Source organism: Garra rufa, chromosome 2, assembly GCF_049309525.1.
Source record: "Garra rufa chromosome 2, GarRuf1.0, whole genome shotgun sequence".
Classification (NCBI taxonomy): domain Eukaryota; kingdom Metazoa; phylum Chordata; class Actinopteri; order Cypriniformes; family Cyprinidae; genus Garra; species Garra rufa.
This window is the reverse complement of record NC_133362.1, coordinates 27,548,803-27,566,696: the sequence shown is the minus strand read 5'-3', so window position 1 is coordinate 27,566,696 and position 17,894 is coordinate 27,548,803. Positions and strand designations below refer to the sequence as shown.

General features: G+C 36.3%; 1 protein-coding gene across 2 annotated transcripts in view; it reads left to right on the top strand.

Annotated features, from left to right (window-relative positions):
• Nucleotides 1-1,268: 1,268 nt before the first annotated feature.
• The window catches only part of ndst2a (N-deacetylase/N-sulfotransferase (heparan glucosaminyl) 2a), a 160,634-nt gene continuing 144,008 nt past the window's right edge, over nt 1,269-17,894 (top strand). The window contains exon 1 of one of the 2 annotated variants that reach the window (XM_073835059.1): nt 1,269-1,395. The gene's annotated coding sequence lies outside the window, so the exon portion shown is untranslated. The remainder of the gene's footprint in view (nt 1,396-17,894) is intronic. The other variant, XM_073835060.1, reaches the window with a different exon arrangement.

Genomic DNA, 17,894 nt, shown 5'->3' with positions numbered 1-17,894 from the left:
CCAAAATATTAAGTAAAGACCATGTTCCATTAAGATATTTTGTACAATTCCTACCGTAAATATATCAAAACCTTTTTATTAGTAATATGCATTGCTAAGAACTTAATTTGGACAACTTTAAAGGCGATTTTTCTCAATATATTTTTTGTTTTGCACCCTAATATTCTAGATTTTCAAATAGTGTGTCTAGGCCAAATATTGTCCTATCTAACAAACCGTACATCACTGGAAAGCATATTTATTCAATCTGAATTTTGAAAAATGGACCCTTATGACTGGTTTTGTGGTCTAAAGTCACATTTCTTCCTGTGATGGCAAAACTGAATTTTCAGCAGCCATTGCTCCAGTCTTCACTGTCGCATGGTCATTCAGAAATATTTATAATATCTTGATTTGGTGCACATTCTTAAACACAGCTGTGCTGCTTAATATTTTGTGCGATTTTTTTGTAATGTATTTAAAACAAATATATTGTATGGTCTTTAATGTCACTTTTAATGTATCCTTACTAAAAAATAAAGTCTGAACAGTAGTTTATATCGGTAGTGGGATGAAAATTTTATGATTAAATTAACAAGTGTCAGAAATGCGCCTTATTAAAACTTAACTTACCTCGATTTACAAAGAGGGAGTTTCCATCGCCTGGGGGCGCTAGAAGGTTAAATATTGAAACTGCTGAGATTTTGTGGTCTGTCGGGGATTCCGATTGGTTTACATGCGGAACTTACATTCACAAACTAACATTCTTTGCTTATTCAATCACGCAGTTAGTTTTGGTGCCAAATGACACTTCTGCGTGATATGTGTTGTTAATGCTAAACTATACGTTTAAACTTTTAGTAAACAGTGCGCTCAAACTACTTCACTGAAAGTTCAGGTAGGATGTACTTTAAAAAACACAAATGTGTCAAGATAATGGACGATAAACTCGCACCGGTCCTTGTTTGGGCCCCTACCTGAAAAAAAAAAATCTGCACGGAGGTGCACTCTGTTGGAAACAAGTCTTTCGAATTTGACTACAGTGCGGGGGTTTTAATTGGACAATTGTATCCTTAAAGTGTTTTAACACATGTGTTTTGTTTTACCAACTTAAAATGTACTTTAAACCAATTCAACACATTCAACTTAAGCTGTACTTTTAACAAATACTTTCAGCTAGTGTCATGTGAAGTTGCAAGTAGCGGGAGGTTCCCCCCATCCGACGGAGTGTTTTGGTTCGTTCCAGAGTTTTCGGTAGGTAGAGCGTCTCGAGCCAACAGCAGCATCATAGCCGAGTGAAGATGGCGGCTCAGAGAGTGATGCTGTCAACGAGAGTTTGAGTTCACCTCTCATTTTTAAACTTATTAAACCTTTGAGGACCCCTTACGGATAGCTGTATCAAAGGAAACTATATCGGTGAGTCATGTTTTGTGTTTTCTTCAAAACAAGCGCGGGGTTGCCTCTTCAGAACTGAAGAAATGCTACGGCTAGCCGCGCTAACCTCGTTCTGAGGAAAATCAGAGGAGCGACTTCTCAACATGTTTTATTGTAAAAACCCATTTAGTTTTCAAACACACTGCTGTGTTTTAAAAACTACGACATTTGCCTCTCTCCAAAGTGTTTGTATAAAGACTGGGCTTAGCCGCAGAGGAGAGTATTTGAGCCGCGGTGGAGTTGAGTTTTGCAGTTTTGTAGTTTTGTGGAAGTTTTGAATAATCACTGATTTTCATCTACACATCCAGCAAGTGTTTACGTAATATTAATATATATACACACAAACAAATCAGCGCGTTTCTGGTCTTTAAACAGTCTTAATGTGCATTAACAGGGTTAAAGTGTGTGTGAGCATGTGTAAGTCTTGAGTTTCAGAGCAACTGGGACAAAAGCAAAGCGGGATGCTTGTTGCTTTTAAATGCATGTTTCTGTTCGACTTTATGGGTAGAATGAGTCTGCATTGGCACCTTTACGCAGTCCATAGAAAATCCGAGCTGCTCTGCCAGCTCATGCCATAGAGACTCGTTTTGGGCAGTAATGAATTTTGCATGGACTTCAGTCAATGCTCTGTTCTCTTTTAAAGGTGAGGCGAGAATATCTCGTGTCAGCCTGCAGTCGAACAGCTGTGTTGCTTTTGAAAATCTCTTTATAATGATAATTCAGTACGTGTTGCTCTAGCTGAACGTTAACAGAATATGCTCTTGGATTAGTAGTACTTTGAACTGTTTGGGTGTTTTTTTTGCAGTTTGTCTGCATGTTTGGACCTTGCGGTAAGATCCAAACATGCTCTTTGTATTTGTGGGTTTTTGGCGCATATGTTCTTTTTTATCACCAATGTTTTTGTTTTTAAATGCAATGTGTATATTTAATTTAAAAGTGCAAAAATATTTAACATTTTTCTAATGCTGTGAATGCTAGTAACGCAACGATTTGCAACATGCGTTTACACCATTTTGGATGTATAACATGTCAAAGGACGTGTCAGCTTTCCAAAACAACCCTTGTAAGTTTGTGTATCACATGTAACAAGTCTGTATCATTTATACTGCTCTTTGAATGTTGAATGATAAAAGGATTTCAAATAATATTCAGAATTATTATATGTTTAATGATTAAAAATTGGATAGCAGGAATGATCTCAGTAGCTGAAGTGATTCAGTGATTTTCAAGTAGCTTTCAGACTTGACTTACACTTCTTGGCTTGTCCTTTTTTGCCCACAAGGAATTTGGAGACATTTTTATGAATGATCCAAAAATGTTTTCTTCATCCTGAGGCAATTTTGGATTGAAAACTCGTAGATCAAGTAGTCAAGTTTTTTTACAACCATTATGTCTTTTAAGCTTTTGTTTGTGTTGCGTAATATGTATTTCTGTATCATGCTTTGTGCTTGTTGAATATCAAATTATAAGGACGTTATGTTCAATTACTACACTACCAGTCAAAAGTTTTTGAACAGTAAGATTTTTAATGTTTTTTTTTTTCTAAAGAAGTCTCTTCTGCTTACCAAGCTTGTATTTATTTGATTCAACGTACAGCAAAAGCAGTAAAATGTTGAAATATTTTTACTATTTAAAATAATTGTTTTCTATATGAATATATTGTAAAATGTAATTTATTCATTTCATTAAATTTTTTTGTGTCATAACTCGTCACACAATCCTTCAGAAAGCATTCTAATATTCTGATTTGCTGCTCAAAAAAAAACATTTTTATTATTATGTTGAAAACAGCTGAGTAGAATTTCTTTATTTTTTTAATAATAGAAGAACATAATTTATCTGAAATGTCTTTATAATCACTTTTGATAAATTTAAAGCAACCTTGCTAAATGTATTTAAATTTTTATTTTATTTCTGTAAAAAAAGAAAAATTATACTAAATCCAAGCTTTTGAATGGTACAGTGTATGTTACAGAAGCTTTTTAGTTCAGATAAATGTTTCTTGAATGGTGAATCAGCATTTTAGAAAGATTTCTGAAGGATCTTGTAACACTGAAGACTGGATTAATGCTGAAATTTTAGCTTTGATCACAGGAATAAATCACTTTTTAAAATATATTCAAATAGAAAGCAGTTATTTTAAATAGTAAAAATATTTCACAATATTACTGCTTTTGCTGTATTTTGGATCAAATAAATGCAGGCTTGGTGAGCAGAAGAAATTAAAAAAAAACATTAAAAATCTTACTGTTCAAAAACTTTTGACTGGTAGTGTATATAAGTTTTGTTATTTTAATAATTATTGAGATTGGATAACACATTTATCTCAGTGACTTGATTCAGTGATACTTTTTTTAATATTGGATTGAAGTCTCACAGATCAAGTAGTTTGATAATGGCTGTAAAAAGCTTATATACACTTGTGTCTCTTGAGTTTTTGTTTGTCCTCTTTTCTCTTTCTGCTTCTTGTGCAGAGTAAAAGTTTAAAAACAGGACAAATATATGCCATGACATCACCCATAACTCAGTTCGCTGTGTCCCCAGGTCCGTGACCCAATTATCATTGAATTGTGAGTTGAAGATGAGTTTGGTTCTGTCCCAAGAACATTATAAATGTCTGCGATAATTTGCAAATGAGTATTGGGCCTGGGGTGGCTCTCATGCTGAGACTTTTTTTTTGGGTGTAACGGAAAGTGGGACAAGACTTGGATTATGTTTCAATAGAGCCGGAGAAGAACCCAGAATCCCATTAGATTAATGACTTCAAATGACCAGGCTCTATTCTTTAGCCTCATCTCCCTAAAGCTGGTATTAATTTCACTCCTGTATCTTAATTGCACGCATATAGTATTACTCGCTCACTAGTTCAGAATGACCTTTGGAAAGACTGTTTAACTGAATTGCAGCCTAGGCCTGTAACTTTATCATCACATGAACGTTTTGTCATGTTAGTGTTAGATAAAAGCTTTGTTGCATCCGCTTTTTTACATAGATAATGTGAAAGTGCTTTTTTTGCTGCAGTGCAGTCCACTGAGTCTGCCACTTTCTACTAAAGAACAGAGCAGAATATAGGGGATGATTTTTTTTTTTTTAGTCCGTTTAATCTTCTGGGAGCTGAGTCAGGTCCTGTGCAGCACTGGGAAATCAGAGAGGGATGTCGACACAGAGGGAATTCTGCAGCTTGATCGAGCCATGCAATGAAAGAAGCACTCAAGGAATGCTTGAGGAGATGAAGAGTTCTTCTCTAAACCCATAGTCATGTAGACAGCAGAAGTAATAATAGCAATAACAACACTGGTAATAATATGAATCCTGTGTTTTTTGATATTCTTTGCTAAAGAACGGACTGCAAGTGTTAAAAGAAGTGTTTCAGTGTTGGAATGAAAATGACTGAGGCTGCTGCCTGCTGTACACTCCAGTACACTGTAAAAATTATTTTTCAAAGTTGTAAATACAACAAACAGACTTTTTACAGTTGAAATAGTTAGCCCTGGGTCATTGTAAGCACTGGGTAAACAGAATATTGTTTTGTGTTTTTATGCCGCTGATTAGTGCGTGCCTTTGATTGTGTCACGTCATTGTTCGGTATAATTTATTCAGCCTTTTCGCTTGTTCAGCCGAACACCAAAATAGATTTTTTTTTTTATAATTTAGAGATCATTCGGTGCATCCCAGGTTTTTATAATCACCTTATTATTATAATTACTATTCTATGTTGTCTTCAACGTCAAATGCTTAAATTTACCCAATTACTTTCATCAATATTTTAAACTGTTGTCAATAACAATTGACTGTTAAAAATTGTATCTAAGGGTGTGTTCACACTTGTCATATTTGGTTCGATTAAAACAACGCTGTGAACGCTGCCATCCGAACCCTGGTGCGCGCCAAACAAGTGGACTGAGACCGCTAAAAATGGGTCTCTGTCCATTTCCAAAGTTGTTTGAATGAAATATGAATGCAACACAGACCAAACACTTCTGTTCATTTCCAAAGCAGTTTGAATGAAATGTGAACGCAACACAGACCAATCACTTCTAAATGAACCAAAATAGGAAGTAAAGACAAGGTGCGATGCAATGCGACATGATTTTATGAAGGAAATAAGCAGTGTACCGAAAACAATATGAGCAGAGGGCAAATGTGGAGCAACAAGAAGGTAAAGTGCCTTTGTGAGCTCCTTGTGAGTTTGTAGGTGGAGAAAATAAAATCGTGTGCACGCAACAGTGAGTACGCTTGGGCCAGCAGACAGCATTGGGTGTATTTGACTTAAAGCGGTGCTGAGCAGACCAATCAGTGAATGAGTAATTTAAAGTCATACACCCGCAGTGCCAATTTAGGTCGAACGCACCTTCTCCTTTTGTTTGGAGTGTTCCATCACAAAATATATGTCATTCAACCTGTCGTTCAGGCTGTGAACACATCACTATGCCTTTAGGTTCGGTATCTTTAGGTTCGCTATCAAAAATGCCAGTGTGAATGCAAAGCGGACCATGAACAAAGTTATAATTTTCCTTTTTGGTCCAGACCAAGTGAAATAAATGAACCAAATGAACCGAACTACAGGTCTTAGGGCTGCAATATTATGACAATATTATTGCTCTTTATATTGTAATAATGAGCATTAATATCGATATAGAAAGCAATATTTACATTTACATTTAGACATTTAGCAGACGTTTTTATCCAAAGCGACTTACAAAAGAGGACAATGGAAGCAATCAAAATCAACAAAAGAGCAATAACATGCAAGTGCTATAACATGTCATTGTAGCAAGTTTTTTTTTTATTATATAATAAATAATACAAATTCCAAGAATTTCATTCATTTTCAAATTTCATTTTAATTGCGGCAGCCGTAATATATTGTTTAAATGTGCAGGGGCATTTTTTTGCCTTTTTGTCTTGAATTAATGGTGCATTTTAGTTCATTTGTTACATTTTTGCCTCAAGCCCTTTTTAATGTCCAGCTCTGGACTGTACTATTATTGTTTTCCAAAAAACTTTTCGGAATGTAAATGAAACAGTCTCCACTTCACAAATTCACACGTTTTTTCCATCATCTGACTTTTTTCTCATCAAACTTTAAAACGAATGCTTATATGTTGAACAATGTTTCAGTGACTGACCAAGGCACACAATTGGCTGTAGGTTGCTAATAATCTACCCGTAACATCTCACGGAGCAGGGTTTCATATCCATATGTAAAAAGCAGGGTCCCTGCTTCTAAATTACAAGTGTGTAGAGTTCCTACACAGGCACAGTGTGAAAAATTTCATGTTAGTTACAGTTTCTCTGTAATTTTTGGCAAATGTTCACCAAATGTTTTTCATTGTAGATTTTCATTTTTTTTTTCAACATTCAAGCTACCAAGACGTTTACTTGCCATCTCCAGTTGTCAGTTTAGTATATTTGAAAGACTTGTTGTAGCTTTTATTGGGTGTGCCGACTGAAGCCTTGACAAACAAGCCCAGAGCAGTCTGCTGAAATAGTCTGCTTCATGTACCCATGCAGAACCTCCTTTAGCCCTCACTTCACTGAGTCAAGAGGTAGAGGCAAACGAACGATCATCCATTCTTCCTCTGGTCTTTAACAACAGATCAGTATGCTAAGCCTAAATAGCTCTTGTTATTAATAAAAAGGGATGCTGCAGGGATCGTTGCATGGCAGGGGTCAAGAGGTGCAAGTATTAATGGCATGCTAGTTTAATATCAGATCAGTTCTGAGCTGATTGCCAACCTAGCAGAGATATAAGCGTCCTTCATCTACAAGCCTGTGGGGCTTCAATTAGCTTTGTGTTATCTTCACAGGTTATGGCATTGAAGAGAGCAATCTTTTTTTTTTATCTAGTGGATGATGAATTATGAATGGTTATAATTTAAGAGTGGGAGTTTCTTTTCACAGGCGTAGGCTAAGATTCTTTTGGATATACAGAGCTTTTATTTATGAATATGGATTTGTTCCTTGATCAGACCTTTTGTCAAAGGCAGGCTGTTTTTTAAAGGCTAAATGCTTTTTTTAAAACTCATCGATTCTCTTCACCTGTTCGCACACCTCTCAAAAACATAGTTGCATGTTTTTTCCCCTCCAGTTTCCCCCTATGTATTTCTGTTTATCTGTCATTTGCCAGCAAATCTCACCTGGTTTGAACCCCATTAGATAGATTCTTTCTACATGCCACAAGATATTATGTCTCTTTCTAACTCAATCTATCTCTCCACACAGCTGTGGATTACAAAAAATTGCATCGCCTTTCTGTCTGTTTATTTTTTTGTTGAAGTTTCCCCAGGGATAAGATTGGGTGTGACTAATTGAATAGCTGCGCAGGGTAAGCACAATTCTCCTCTCTTGAATGTAGGACTCATTCTTCTGGTGCTGATTCACAGGTGAGGGGGTTGTGAGGCATTTCATTTAAACTTGATTATCAGGACGGCCCTTTTGAATCACCTGTGCTGGACACATTATCAAGCTGCCCTTCTGGAGAGAAGCCTTTGTCAGAGAGGTGATCTCCATACGGTCTGTCTCTGGTGGTTATATCACTGGCAGAAAAAGTATTTTTTCCTGTGATGTTCCTAGGATTAAAGAGGTCTGGCATACATGTGTGAGCTGGTCGATTTACATAATTATTATATCTTGCATCATTCTTAGAATCTGGAATGTTGTTGATCATCTGGGATGCCTTTTGAATTTGACAGTTTTCTACTCTAGAGTGCTATGAGAAGTCAAACTAACTTGACAGTTAACACCTTTTAAATATAGAGCTAGTTACAATATTCTGACTTTACATATCACTCTTAAAACTAAAAATTTAATATGTTTTTTTTCTTAGATGCTGTAGACCAGACCGGGTGCAGTATAAGAGTTCAAGACTAACAGACAACCCATTTTTAGTGTCTAAATGCATATGCTTTCATATGATGTATACATCTCAGTTTTGTAAAATTTAACCTTATGACTGGTTTTGTGGTCCAGGGTTACATATTGGCAGAAACCTACTGTTTCAGTGAACACAGGTTTACAAGTGTGTCTCATTACAAAACAGGTGAAATGCTGTAATTATCTGTCCACAAAAATGTTGGAAATTATGTGAATGTAAAAATAATGCACAATTGGTGCCTGTTGCATTCTCAAATGCACATCATATCACAGCATATGGAGAGATGGAGTTTGCTGCTTTGAAACCAAGCGGCAACCTCCTGCTCTTTCTATTGAAACCAACACGGATGTGACTTAAACTGCAATTCATGAACTGGCCGCTAGAGACTGGCTGCAGAAGAGAGTCAGTCCCATTGACCCCATGTTAAAATGCCCGACTTTACAGCAGAAAAAAACATGTTTAAAGCCTGGTCCAAAAAGTGGTTTAGACTATATAGCTAATTTCGCCCTTCATGTCAACTGTGAGGGGGGTGAATTTTTTTATAACTCATCCGTTTAAGTTATATTAAGCCAGCATAATTAAGGGCGTGGCCACTTGAGTGACAGGGGGATTGCCGCTGCTGTCACCACTGGTGTGCTAAGTGGGCGTGGTTTCAGCACCCAGCTCCACCCACGTCCCGCCTCTTTGCCCATTTTCGATTATCAGGGAGTGACGCGCGATGACGCGATTCCAAGATGGCGACGGGGAATCCCGCCCACTATAGGCTTCAAAATCACTCTGCAGAAACCTATGGGTGACGTCACGGACACTACGTCCATATTTTTTACAGTCTATGTTTGAAACTTGCAGCTCTTTGGAACAGTGCTTTTGCTTTTTTCATTTAACGGATTATTTTTGACAAAGCAATGGCACAAAACACAATGTCAAAGACATTTTATGTTATTATGAGAAGTGTCAAAATATTTTCGGTTCATTACAAAACTGTGGCAGAGTATAGGTAATTAATGGAAAACGTTGGAAAGGTTATTTGAGAAACACAAACATTTTGAAAGGTTGCATGAATGTTAAAGGTTCTTTGTAGAATGATATATTCCAACCAAGGATCTTTATTTTATCTTTATAGATTATCACTATGGAGTTGGTACCTCTTCAAGTTTACTTTTTTTTTCTTTAAAGGATTAGTTCACTTGCAGAATAAAATTTTCCTCATAATTTCCCGGATTTTTCTCCATATAGCAGACTTCTATGGTCCCCAATGGGTTGAAGGTCCAGGTTTCAGTGCATCTTTAAAGGACTCTTGAAAAGATTCGTAATTTTTTAGGAAAAATACAAATTTATATACTTTTTAACCACAAATTGCTCCAGCTCAACCTCATGCATTAAGTAATAGCGAATGCTTGACATAGGCAGAAGTACTGACCCGTTGTTTACAAAGTGAACATGCAAAGAAAGTCAAAGGCCTTTTACAAAAAAAGGTAAGACAATGATGTCTGACAAATTTAAAGTTGAAGGAGAAAATGAAATGAGTTTTTCACTTAACCTACCTAACCGTGCGTGACTTTTCCAATGTGATTACGTAATGCGTGAAGATGCACGTGCATCGCAGAGCTAGTGCAAGATGAGCATTTGTGGTTAAAAAGTATATAAATGTTTCTTTTTTAAGAAAATGACTGATTGTTTTGCTACATAAGACCCTTATTTCTCAGCTGGGATCATGTAGAGCCATTTGAAGCTACATTTAAAACTGCAATTTGGACCTTTAACCCGTTGGCTCCCATTGAAGTCCACTATATGGAAAAATCTGGAATGTTTTCTTCAGCAACCTTAATTTCTTTGCGATTGAAAGAAAGAAAGACATGAGCATATTGGATGACATGCGGATGAGTAAATTATCAGGAAATTTTTATTCTGGAAGTGAACTAATCCTTTAACAGATATTGTTTTCTTTTCATCAGGCTCTTAATGATTTAAGTCCTCTCATGGAAAATCTTAAGGCAAACAAGGTCAGATTTCTCTGTCTGTTCTGAATGTCAGGCTGTCCAGCTGTTTGAGATGTTTGACTTCCTCTGTAGGGCTTTTAAGTAGAACATTCACAGTAGCAGTCAAATGGGTCACACGGGTTTAGCGGCCTGCACTGTGCTGTCCAGCAGCTCGTTCAAGTGATCCATCCTGTGCCATGCTGTTATCCAATCTTATCACACATCTGAGGAAAAAAAAAATACAGGGAGGTGGAAAATGTCACTACCTGTAGCACTTCCATCCATCTGACTGTCAGGACTGTATCTTGTGGATTTTTAATATTAGATTGTGATTATCGAGACTAATAACATAACAAATAATCTGATATGTAAATAAATGTGTATCATCGGAAATGCACGCTAATGAAAGTCTGCCGCAGACCAGTATTAATCAGTCAACACAGACGAAAGGGGTGGGTAGTGCACCTCTAGATTGCTTTTACCCCTTAGGTTAAAGAAATGGTAGATTGATTCAATTATCTGTAAATGAGAGATCAAAGGACTCAGAAAAACAACATTTTTGAAGTAGCAGCGGAAGATTAGTTGTTCTAATCTCTTCAGGGTTTTTCTGCCTTCCCATCAAGAGCTCTTGTACACGGGGGCTGCTACAAAGAGCAGCGCATCTACTCTTTCAAGATGAAACCCCTCTCTCTCCTCAGTCCTCATGCTTTGCTTGGAGAGGTAGTCTGTTTGTCCGTCTTTTAATTGAAAGTCTTCCTTAATTCAAAATGTTTTTTTGTTTGCTTTTGACATCTGTTGTTCTGTTTGTAGAAGGTTTTCAAAAGGTCTCTTTGTCCACGTTACCTCAGTGGAAGGGTCTTGGCATTAAATGCACGCAGCCATACATGTCAAGAACGGCGAGGCATTGAACATTCTTAACGTACTGCCTCAATCATTGAGTTTGAGCAATCAAGCAATAGCTGAACTGATTTGAATGCACTAAACTCGTCGCTTCAAGGTCAGGTATTCCTCTGAGATTCCTTTTAAACATTTCATTGTAATAGATGGAGAGATTGAAATCCGTGAGGCAGCAGCATTTTATGTATTACTCCTAGGGATGGGTACCGAAACCCGGTACTTTATCGGTCCCGTTGCCAAATAATAAAAGACAGAAGTATCGATAAGCTCTGACGTTAACAGTTCTGCTGTCGGTACTGGAGAAATAAAAATAAATGTTCTATTTATTATTGCTAAATATTACCTAGTATATTTTACCTGACCAGCCTTTTGTAATTTGCGATAATATTCGTTATTCGCCTGCACTGCCGTTATTTGCTATCTCACGCACGAAATGTAGTCTGTTCCGCAGTACACAGAGCTCGCGCGCACACAACACGAAAGAGCTTGCGCTTATAGAGTGACGATGGCAGAGAGCGCCGAACGATCCAAAGTATGGTTACACTTCACCCGTACGAACACGGACAATGCTCGTTGCAACAAGTGCAACAAGATTTTTGCTTGTAAAGGCGGAAACACAAGCAATTTATCAAAACATCTAGCCAAAGTGCATTATGTGCAGAAATGCAAAGTTTTCGACTGCCTAGCTTCTACTTCATCCGTCTCCTCAGGTATGCATGCTATGTTAAAATAACGACATAAACATCACATAAATCAGTATTATAATGTTAATAATTTTACAAATAGATAAATAATAATAAACTGTGCTAAGAAATTATAGAGCAGAGCTTACCTAAAAATTAATTTGTAGTTAAATCATTGTATATTCATTTACAAGAAAATTGTTTATTTATTTGTTTTACAATCATTGGTTTTGTTTGTGTAACAGATATTTGCTCAAACATTGGTGTTTGCTAATCTATAGATATTTATTTTACATTAAAATTAAAGTGTTATTTCTGATCTCAATTTGTTTCAGTTTTTTAATTAAAAACACAACAAAAAGTACAGATAAGAGTACCGTTAAAGTACCGAATCGATAAGTGGTATCGATAGAAGTAGTAATACCGTTAAAACCTTAACGATACCCATCCCTAATTACTCCACATCTCTCTTGTCCTGAGTCAAATGACTGTGTATGTCTTTGTCCTTTTAACTTCCAAATTTTGATCTTCTGCCTTTTTTCCTGACTGGGTGTCTGTTAGGAATGATTAACACACCATCTCTCTTGCAAAATGATGCATGTCACAGTGCATAACAATTTGATAATTGGAACAGCATGGAAACTTCGCTTATGAAAACTTGTGCTTATGAGAAATGCTTTTAGAATTTGAGCTTGTTTAGATGACCTATTTCTTTAATAAATGATTCAACTAAATTAAGGTTTTTGAGGAAAACGTTCCAGGATTTTTCTCCATGTAGTGGACTTCAATGGGGGTCAGCAGGGTTGATGGCCAAGTTGCAGTTTCAGTGCAGCTTCAAAGGGCTATACATGATCCCAGCCGAAGAATAAGGGTCAGTCATTTTTAACCGCAAACGCTCGTCTTGCTCTAGCTCAGCGTCCTTAATTTTACGCATTACATAATCACGTTGGAAAGGTCACGAGTGACATAGGCCGAAAGTACTGACCCAGTGTTTACAAAGCGAATGTCAAACGGCCTTTACAAAAAATGTAAAACACCGATGTTGGGTGATTTTGAAGCTGGATTGGAATCTTTCTGAATACCAGAAGTGTCCTTCAGGTACATTTGTTAGATTGTTCAGACTACAAAAAATTCTCAGTATTTATTATGTACCAGTATGTGAATCATTTTTGTGTAAGTGCACTTTTTTTGGGCCACAAAAAAAAAAAAAACATAATTTTTTTTTTCTAAACTTCATTGAAAAACTGAGGTAGAATTTACTTTCTAAACAGGATATGCTTGCTGTATGACAAAAGGCATTTTCTCTGATAAACATAGTTGACACAGCATCCTAAAAAATAGTTAAACAAATAGTGAAAAAAATAGTGAGACATAATAGAATGGTCAAAGATGCATATTCATGTGCAGCAATTAAAAGAAAATGCAGAAGTAATGCATGATCGCATCCTGTGTAAACACTTCCTTAAATGGTAACAAACTTCTTCCTCACTTCCTCCGTTGAGTTGGATGGAAAACGAAAAGCAGTCAGTAATGCTGTAAAGTGTTAAAGTGTTATCACAGGAGTGCAGGTGACCTGAATCTCAGCACTGCAGACATGGTTCCAAAGGAATCGAAAGCCAAAGATGATGTAATACATCTTCTCTGAATTTAGTTTATTGTGTTAAGGAGCAGTTTTTTGAATGCTTGTGATCAAACTGTAATAGCTGTTTGCTTTGTTGTTTAGCAGATGCTAGTTGACTTGCAGTGTAACAATTGCAGGGACAATCTACCTGGAGCAATCTCAGGTTAATTGCTTTTCTCAAAGGCATAATGGCAGTGGAGTGGGTTTGTAATCTCTGTAATAACACCATTAAGTTTAGCGTCTTTTGCTGTACAACTTGGCAACAGTGCCTTAGTCATCCCACCAGACAATTTGACAGACTCTTGTCATTAGTGGGTAGTTTTCTGCAAATGAGAAAAGGAAGTAGATGTGTCTTTATTTGTTTGTTTTGTTGAAACTGCTGAATGATTTTTATTTTAGTTGAAATGGCTCAGTCAGGATCAATAGGGGAACCCACTGAATAATCTCTTGGATGTTTGTGGACCTATAGGGGAAAAAATGTTAAAAGGATTAGTCCGCTTCCAGAAATAAAAAAAATCCTGATTATTTACTACTTTACTTCCATGTCATCCAAGATGTTCATGTCTTTCTTTCTTCAGTCGCAAAAAAATTGAGTTTTGAGAAAAACATTCAGGATTTTTCTCCATATAGTGGACTTCTATGGGGATCAATAGGTTGAAGGTCCAAATTGCAGTTTTAGTGCAGCTGAAGTGCTCTACACAAATCCAAGCCGTGGAATGAGGGTCTTACAGGGGTGTGACAAGAGACTGGGTTCACGAGAATGAGACGAGATGAGATTTTTAAACTTATTTTTAAAGAAATCCTCAGTGATGAAATATACAGGCAAAAATAGTATTTTGTTCAACTAAAAAACTCAAAATGCAAAAAAATGTAGGTGCATTTTGATATTAACTTGTACTTTTATGAATTTAAACTTCTATTTTAATGAATTATATGCAGTAATAAACGTAAACTAAAGCAGCATGATTCTGGATAAATTGAAAGACTATTTTCTTTTAGATCACGATTCTGAAGAAAAAAAGATTAGAAATCTAATCAAAATTACATGATTTACTAGTGGTTATGACAAAATGTTCGTTGCGTAAGTCAGTCAGTCAAAATTCAGACCTGGGCCCTGGCCACGAGATTGTTGCTATATCTTTTTAGACTGATCAGACTTACAGTTTATTTATTATTAATTTTTTACATGAAATTTCCTATAGACTTGCATTGGCTGAGAAAAAATTCCCCCTCTAAAGGAGCAATTCCACTCCACTCAAGAGCGGTGACCTCTTACCTACTTTCACTTTTGCTTCAGCGCATACATTCTGTGTATGTACTCACAAAACTAATTTGCACGCATTATTCCGCCCTTAAAAATTATAATATTCCAGCGATTTCATTCCATCCACCCATAAGAACACACCAAGAACTAAATTCAGCTGTTTGTGAGCTGTTTTATTCAAAACCAAAAACAGATCCTTCATCGCGTACATTCTGTGTACGTGCCCACAAAACTACATCATTTGCACGAATTTGACCGCCTTTAAAATGTAAATATTCCAGCGATTTCTGTCCATCCACTCAATAGAACACATCAACAGCTAAATTCAGGTGTTTGCTAGCTGCTTTATGTAAAACTTAAAGCCTGGCATCGGCTTTCATGAGAACGTGAGTAGAGATCGACCGATATATCGATTTACCAATATTTTTCCCGATATTAAAGCATTTTACCATAATCGGTTATCGGTTTTGTAATATCGGGTTCACCGATAAACGCCGCCATCTTGTGGGCGTTTTGAGAATTACGCGCATGATCGCCATTGCAGCATGGCGTCTGATGGGAAACAACAACTGCCTGCACAGGTAAAGTATATTTACTTGCTTTGCTATATTTAGTAAACTTTATTTAACATAACAGCTATTAATGCACAAATTAGATGTGTTACATAAATGACTGATATGTAGTTTATGCAGCTTGGCTCTAAGGAATAAAGACGAACTCACAGAGTCATGCAAGATAATCCATCAAATCCTGTCACAATAAAGACGTAACTTTTCCATGAATTAAATAATATACAGCCATGAATAGAGCCCTGCACAGGCCTTAAATCTAAGCCCTAGCCCAGCCCTGGCCCGAGACGCACAGGCTGTAGCCCTGCCCTTGTCCAACAGCTTATCAATATTTTTGGGCCGAGTCCGAACCGAAGCCCGTCTTTTTTCCGCCAAACAGCTTATACTGTTACAGCCATTAAAATAGACCAGATTTGTTTTTGATAGAAAGTTTGTTTTTTCGTTTCGTTTTTTTATCAGAATAATTTAGAGAAATGTTTGGAGTTTTTTTTTTGTTTGTTTTCTAAATGTAAGTTTTAGTTTTTTAAGTGACATCGATATCCAAGCGGTATGTGGTCCAAAGTGAGTTTACTCAATTTAACATATATATATATATATCAAATCAACACTTGACTAATCTACAATACAATCCACAGATATAAAACAAACATTAATATATCACAATGTTAGATTTAAAGTTTATTATCACCATCTCAGAAAAAAAGGCATTTCGAACAAAAATAGAGAGCAGGGCAGACAGCTCTGCTGCGCAAAACCGGAACATACAATGTCGCAGTGGTAAAGTAAATGAATAATGAACAAATATATAAAGAATAAATAATAATATAGAAAACTTCAAAAACACAACTTTACCACATGGCTGGAAATCTCTATGCGGCGCAGAGTATATGAGCGGAGTGGAGCAGCAACAATTTCCCCTCCGCACTCCGCTTCGCTCCCGCACCACTCCTTGCTCACTGATATCAGAAACACTGCTCCGCGTCAAAAAATATTCAGTAGGCCTATGTTTGAAATGTAACAGTCCTGTTCATAAAATAAAATAACAGGACAGTTTCAAACACTAGTGTGCAATCTTTGTTCCTACCACATGCCAATAATTGTCAGCATTAAAAGAGTATAATTGCTGCTTTTTGCAGTGCAAAGTTTGTAATGAAAATAACAATACATTTTCGTCAGTTATTTTACCAACGGATCGCTGCATTTTTGACAGATTTCTGCTCATTCGAAATCGGATACCATTACATTTGTTTTAATGCATTATTGACAGAGCGATTGCGTGTGAATAAGTGCTGTACCTGTTTAAATCATGCTTTCACCTGAAAATATTCAGTATCTAGAAGGAACAAACCAATTCCTTGTGAACTATAATTTACCGCTTACTTGCCTGAATTAAATACATTCACTAATGAGCGTATATGCTCATCATTCGTCTCGTGAAGTGGCTTCCATTTTGCTGTTCACTCACTGGGACGATGCTCATGAAATGCTCCAGCACAGCAACCGCATATAACTTTTAACTAGATTCACTAAAACACCCCGAATTATATTAACATTTACTATATAAACATTCCGCTAATAAACATTTTCTAAATAAATATAACTAAGAAATTGAATGCGCTTTGTCAGCACGCATTTCATAATCTATAACGACAAAAACGTTTTTTTTTTTCTTCAAAAACGTAGTTGTGATATAACATAGGCTATCAGAAATTCAATAAAAACGATGTTTTGTTTGATATATTTCAATATTTCAGAATATTACTCAGTAAATTAACATTATCCAGCAAATTATTCTTCACTCTTTAGCCTATAAACAGCTTTATAAACCTAATAAAACTCTAGTTTAAAATGAGGTTACATTTCTGCAAAGTTGATATGAGTCCTGTGCTTGAAGACAGACATTCTACATTTATTTTGCTTATTGGTAATGTTAGTGTTGCTGCTCATGCTTTTCATAAAATATTTTTATTGTTGTAATATGAATATTAAATTTAACATGAAAGACTGCTAACATTCAATGCTTTTTTTTTTAAGATGACCAAAATAAAAAAATAGACAGCAAAGTGAAGTATGGACTTACTTCACTCACTTGAAGATTTTATTTTTGAACAAAAACACTTTAGTAACAGTGCACTTCTTGTATTTTTTGCACTTTCAGACCCCTCTATTTATTGGTGTATAAATAAGAGTTTTGATTTGTATGCAAGGAGGGAGTGATTGTTATAAATAAAACGGTTTGTTCAGTTCAGTGGTGTTGTAATCATTGTGTCAAAAACAGAAGTATAATAGTAAATATCGGTTATGAATATCGGTTATCGGGCACATAAACATGCAAATAATTGGCATCGGTATCGGGAATAAAAAATCAATATCGGTCGATCACTAAACGTGAGCTGACGGCTCACGCTCTGGAATGCTGTGAATGTTACTGTGGTTCATAATGCTAATGTTGTCCACAAGAGGGGGCCACAGGGTAACAGATCTCAATTCAAAGACTATTTTACAGTGTTTCATTTAGGAGCCAGAACTCAGACACACAAGTGCTCTGGCTCTTTTGCCTCAAGGCTGCCCAGGTTGGCTCTCAAAGCCAA